Raw genomic sequence first — 6,810 nt, 5'->3', positions numbered from 1 at the left:
TGTTGATAAGACATTTTGTTACTATAGTGATTTCATTCTTTTATCAAGAACACATTTCTAGGAATAATTTTCAAACAGTTGTTAAAATAAATTTTGTGGAAGATTATATGAGCTTTTCTTAAGTAATTGTCAGCAACTGGAATACTTGATTATCTTTAGCATACACTGTCTGTATCTTTTTCAGCCATGGAAAAGATAACTAAACACACACACACACACACACACACACACACACACACACACAAACACACGCCATTCACAGCAAAAGGAATAAAAAGATTATGTATTTCCCACATTTTGTAGGAAGTTGACAATGTAAAAGAATTATTTATGAGGGAACCATCGCAGGCTTTCCCATAATACAGCCTCTAAGAAAACTAGTCTTTCTCAAACCCCTGGCAACAGGATTGTTTACTTTTATACCAAGCAGGCTGAGAAAGCACCTAAATCCTCATGCAGTGTATACCCAAGCAGACATCGAGAATATTGTGCTATGAGACGGAAAGTCCTTAAGAGATTGTTTACATCTTCTTCAATTTCTTTTTTCAGGGACTTAAATTTCTTGTCATACAGGTCCTTCACTTAGTTAGAATTACCCCCAATGTATTTTATATCATTTTTGGCTATTGTAAAGGGTGATATATCGGTAGAACTCTCATCCAATGACTGATGGAAGCAGATGCAGAGATCCACAGCCAGGCCCTAGGTGGAGTTCCAGGAGTTCAATCAGTGAGAAAGAGAAGAGATTGTATGAACGAGAGATGTTGAGACCATGACTGGAAAAAGCACAGGGACAAATAGCCAAACTAGTGGAAACACATGAACTATGAACTAATGGGAGCCCCCAACTGGATCAGGCCCTCTGGATAAGTGAGACAGTTGATTAGCTTGAACTGTTTGGGAGGCCAATTAAAAAATAATTAAAAGAGCCACTTTAAAAAAAAAAAAGAGATTGTTTACAGCAAAGAAGCATGTCAGCAGGGCCTATGGTGATTCCATGTGTGCCAACTGTCTGATAGGATCAAGCAGGCTTTCCCTATTGAGGAGGAGAAAATTGTTGTGAAAGTGTTGAAGGCACAAGCACAGAGTCAGAAAGCAAAATAAATATGCAGGTTTTTAAAGTAATAAAAGTTAAGACTTGGTCTGTGGGGAAAAATAATTATTTACTTCACTTTCCCCAAATGAGATAAAACCCCATTCAAGACATTTCATGCAAGTTAGGAAATAACAAGGAACTATTCCCTCCTGCTATAGTCTTAGGAAATGCAGAGGTAAAATACTTTGAGTAGCTTAAGCTAACCTCAGTTCTACCTACATATTCTTTCATTTCACTCTGAAGTTAGATACAGATTTGGTCAGATTTTCCATCATCTCCTAGGATGCAGAGTGTGGAACGTTCAAGACCTTGCTTCATGTGGTAAAACAGAGGAGCTAGTTAATATACCCTGTGATGTTTCCCTAGAAGGTACTTATGGAAGCAACATATCTAGTCTCCCCACTGGCATCAGAAATGGGTAGGGCTCATCTTGCCTTAATATAAATAAATGAAAATATAATTCCTTCAGAAATGGCATTTCTTTTTTTCTGGAATGAATTTATGTCTGTCAGATGAGTGAAGAATATTTGAATTGTATATTGCAAATTAAAGCTACACTGTGAATATTTGACTTTGGAGAAACTGAAGCATAATTTTAATCTGAAAAAATCATATAAGTGATTTATATTTATATATATATATATATTTATAACATGAATAAATGGTTACTTTAAACAGTCTAATATATCAATAGCCTAGTAGCTCTTTCAACTGAGTTTCTCAAGTAATGTCCTGGATTTTGTGTCATAAAAAACATTACATTATTTTTTTTATTTAGTTTTTTTTTGAGACAGGGTTTCTTTGCGTAGTTTTGGTGCCTGTCCTGGATCTTGCTCTGTAGAACAGGCTGGCCTCAAACTCATAGAGATCCACCTGACTCTGTCTCTTGAGTGCTGGGATTAAAGGTGTGCACCACTGCCACCTGGCAATACTTTCCTTTATAAAGATTTATTTTTTTATGTTGTGAGTATTTTGTCTGTATATATATATATATATATATATATATATATATATATATATATGTACCACATGTATTTCTGGTACATGTGAAGGTCATGAGAGGGTGTAGATTCCCTGGAACAGTTCTGAGTAGTCATGTAGGTACTAAGAATCAAACCCAGGTCCTGTGCAAGTGCTCTTAATCACTGAGCTATTTCTCCAGCCCAGCTATTTGTATGTTATATGAGCTGGAAATTTAAGTATACTATGCATTCTGCCTTCAGACTCCTTGGCTCAAATTGTCCTCCTGCCTCAGCCTCCCAGGAAACTCGAATTCACTGCACTAGGCTTGTTTCTTTTAATACATTGAGATTTAAGTGAATTATAATCTAGTAATCAACACTTTTATTGTTACCACTACTTCCTAGGGCCTCCAAAACATTTCTTTTGAGGAATGAATACATTTCCTTAAAGGATTAACATATTCGTACTAATCCATTGTAGTATATGTGATCAAAATCAATTTTGTCACAGTAGGACTCTAAAGGCTGTGTTTTTCAAATAACTTGTAGGATAATCAATCCCAATTCATATACAATGCTAACATTTTCTATATGCTAAAATTCTATACTTATTCAGTCCTGTGTTACCACCAGTCTGAAGAGGCTATTTTGAATAAATGACAGAAGTCACATATTTTGAAAAGACAAGGAGAAAACAGTGTTTACAGTAGATATGTAATTGCCAGAGAAGGATCCAATGGTATCCCAGTACATTGGAAGGGCATTAGAAAACCTTCTCTGCTTTTCTATTCTGGGAGAATACTGTGCCTCTAAAATGGAAAAATATGGCTTGACAGATTTGTTTCCAAAGGAAAAAAGTGAATCTCAGAAAGATGATACCTTTAGTATATTTAGAATGTTGCAAGCCTAAGGTGCAAAAAAGTTAGTAACAAAACACTCATTGTAACTATTTCAAAGTAATTAGTGGGAGGGAGAAATACTAGTTATCTGATATCATAACTTCCTTTTAAAACTCTTGAGCAGCTGTTAGTGAAATTTTAAATTGTGTAACACCTTCGAGCTATAATCTTTCTCAGTTCCAAAACCTAAGAAAAATTGTGTTTATGGAGAAAAGAAAAATATCTAAATTGAAACAATAGAAAGTAATTCTCCCTCATATCGTGTTGTATAAGAAGTATTTTAGGGAGATTCAGTTCTTTTAGTTTTTTGGTTTTGAAATAAAACATAAACCAGCTTTGGGGAATGATGTTCTCAAATGAGAAAGAAATACTTTGTTAGTCTTAATGATAATGTGCCATCTTTGTAGAAGTATATTAGCTTAATCATACAAGGCAATCATCTATTGGGAAAAATCTGATTTTCTTTTCTCTTTATGTTCCCAAAATAATCAGGTTTCAGCCACAGGTATTAGATAACTCATTCAAATCCAAAAATCACATGTTTACAATGATAAAAATTATAACTGCATTGCTGTTCAGAGTATTCAATCCTAGGCAAAATATCTCTACAAGAAAATTCCTGAAGCCAGCACAGAGGAAACAAAAGGCAAAAAGAGGAAATAAGACAAAGAGGTCTCAAAGACCAGCTTGCATTTCACTTTCTTTTCTGTTTATTTTTTAAGAAGAACATATTCCTCATGCTGGGTTGCCTTACCCAGCCTTAATACCAGGGGAGCTTAGATCTACCTCAACTTGATATGCCATGCTCTGTTGACACCTGTAGTAGGACAGGCCCACAGGGCCCAGGAAATTGGCTCAAACCAGTATCTAAGTCATGCATACAATGTACTTCCTTATGAGCCAACCTGGACTCATCCTGAGGGCATAGCAATAGGTGCTGTCAGATTTCATGGTCACTGTCAGAGTTCCTGATAGTGCCCAGCCAATGAGGGACAGCCACTCAATGCCGCCAGATTGGGGCACAGCTTGGGTGCTGGGAGGAGGGTATATAAGTCCTTCTCCATTATTGAATAAACAAGTCTGCTGTTTGCCTTCAACTGACTCCCTGTGTCTTTGTCATTGATGCTGTGCCTTCTCACCCCCTCCCCAGAGGGAGCCATTATGATCCAGCAACAGACACCAATGGGAGGGCTGCCCCTTTCTGAACAGAAACAGAGGAGGAGTGAATGGGGAGCAGAGGGGAGGTGGGGAGAGAGAATGGGAGAAGAGGAGAGAGGGGAAGCTGCTGTCCGGATGTAAAATAAATGAATAAATTTAACTAATTATATATGTGAATACATATAATAACACACACAAATATATATATATATATATATATATATATATATATATATATATATATATATACACACACAAATCCATACAACCATCCTAAAAATAAAAGGGTCCGACTGTGTAGGTCTGGCTGACTGGAACTTGCTATAAAGATCAAGTGGGCTTTGAACTCATGGTGATGCTCCTGTTTCACCCTCTACTCTCCAGTGAGTGCTGGTATTACAAGTGTACCACACTCAGCTCTATTTTTAAAAATTATTTTATCTGATGAAATGCATTAATCACATTTGTGAATAGCTGTGAATGCTATAGTTTCTGTCAAAGAATTTATTTCACTATATTTTAATTGTAGGACTACTATAGATACAAATGAACACATTTAGTAGTTATTTTTCTCATCACAGTACCAAAACAACTGACAGATACAACTAAATGGAGAAAAGGTCTATTTTGTATCATTATTTCAGAGAGATTTCAGTCTTTCATGTTGGGAAAAGCAAGGAAGATTTCACAATGGTAGGCATATGTGGCCAGTTCTCATATTTTGTTAGACCAGAACCAGAAATAGTTTGAATTTTCAGACTTACACTAGTGACTTACATCAATCAGCTGGGCTTCACTTCCTAAAACCTCAAAAGTTTCAAACAAGATGCACATTCTGTGGAATAAGCAGTTGAAACATGAAGCTATGAAATCATTCTATATTCTATCCATAGCAACATTAAAACAGACATGTAAGTAAAAAGAATACATGAAAATAAAGGCAACATATTCATGTTTTTTCTTTCATTTTGGGTTTAACAATTCAAGAGTGAATTTTGTGTGTATTTGGTTGTTTATGGTATGAACCCATCTGTATTTGAGATTTCTCATTAATCAGGCAAGAACAAAATAGTTCAGACATTGCAAGTGAGGTATACAAACTATTAAGTCATTCTTCACCTTATTTTGCCACACGTGTAATCCATAGAAACAAAGGCGTGTCCCCATAATGATTAGAGCAGAGATACAAATATACAGTAGAAGATAATTCTGGATGGTTGATTTCACATATTTTTTTTAGATGAAGAGGGGTTCTTTTTAGCTCAGATAACTAGAATGTTTTCTTAGTGAGAAACAGCAAAGAACACACACACACACACACACACACACACACACACACACACACACACAATGCTCTGTTTTTACTGGGTTAAGAAAATTTTATTATTCTGGTCCGGCGATTTGCAGGCCGCTGGGAGCTGGCGGCAGCGCAAACATGAATGTTGGAGTTGCCCACAGTGAGGTGAACCCAAATACTGGTGTAATGAATCGTGGTATGTGGCTGACATACTCTTTGGGAGTTGGCTTGCTTCATGTTGTATTACTCAGCATCCCCTTCTTCAGTGTTTCTGTTGCTTGGACCTTAACGAACATAATACATAATCTGAGTTCATCTAAAGGCTTTACTGCTTACTGGACTACTGAATTTCAAAGGGGATGTATGTGTTTTTGCATGCAGTGAAAGGAATGCCTTTTGAAACTCCTGATCAGGGTAGAGCAAGGCTCCTAACCCACTGGGAACATCTCGACTATGGAGTACAGTTTACATCTTCTCGGAAATTTTTCACAATTTCTCCAATAATTCTATACTTTCTGGCAAGTTTCTATAGAAGTATGATCCAACTCACTTCATCCTAAACACAGCTTCTCTCCTGAGTGTACTTATTCCCAAAATGCCACAACTGCATGGTGTTCGGATCTTTGGAATTAATAAGTATTGAAATGTTTCTGCAACTGAACAAAACTCTTACAGCTACTGTGTTCCCAGAAAGGAAAGAGTAGTGAACAGCACTGTTTCTGTGATAATGTGAAATAAGAGGTATTTACATTGGAGGGCCAAATACTGGTCCTTCATAGCCTGTCTTGAGGAGCAGAATTCCACTAAGGGATGCCTCTGTGTAATGTGCTTGGTATATTTCTGAGAGAGGCTTTACAGGCAGGCTGGGCAGGCCCAACTTAGAAGTTGATGGCAGTACAATGAGGGTACAGCAACTAAATCCAAGGAAATGAGGGGTTTATAAGAAACTAGGACCAGCTTGTAGTGAATGGGCATTCATTATGTTAGGGAAGGAAAACTCAATGATCTATTCATAGTTTAAGCAGACTTTTATAAAGCAGAATCATCTGTATACAAGTTTTTATTACTGTATATGACTTTATATGACATACACCCACTTATTTTATACAAGCCCCTTTCTACATTACATGTATGTTCTTTTGGTTTTTCTAGCTAAGTATTGTATGTTGATAAATGAGGTCGTGTTTGTGTTTATTACATTACAGAGTTTATGAAGGTTCACCTTCATGACTCACTCTGATAGAAGACAGGCAAGGCTCTGAGTCAACATTCTCATTTTGGAACAAAGTGGGTTTTACTGCTTTTCCAGAAGCAAAGCTGCTACACCAATTAAGAGAATAACTTATTTTAAGTAGTTCAGGTTTTGGGTAGCTTAAAGATAATTGTTTATTTGGTTGT

The 6,810-nt window shown here is 36.5% G+C and overlaps 2 pseudogenes; both read left to right on the top strand.

Moving 5' to 3' along the window:
• Nucleotides 1-334: 334 nt before the first annotated feature.
• LOC114698307 lies at nt 335-1,104 on the top strand (annotated as a pseudogene).
• Nucleotides 1,105-5,550: 4,446 nt separating this feature from the next.
• On the top strand, nt 5,551-6,520 carry LOC114698308 (annotated as a pseudogene).
• The last annotated feature ends 290 nt before the right edge of the window (nt 6,521-6,810 follow it).

Source organism: Peromyscus leucopus, chromosome X, assembly GCF_004664715.2.
Source record: "Peromyscus leucopus breed LL Stock chromosome X, UCI_PerLeu_2.1, whole genome shotgun sequence".
Lineage (NCBI taxonomy): Eukaryota > Metazoa > Chordata > Mammalia > Rodentia > Cricetidae > Peromyscus > Peromyscus leucopus.
Note: the sequence above shows the minus strand (reverse complement) of the source record. Positions and strands in the feature narration are given on the sequence as shown.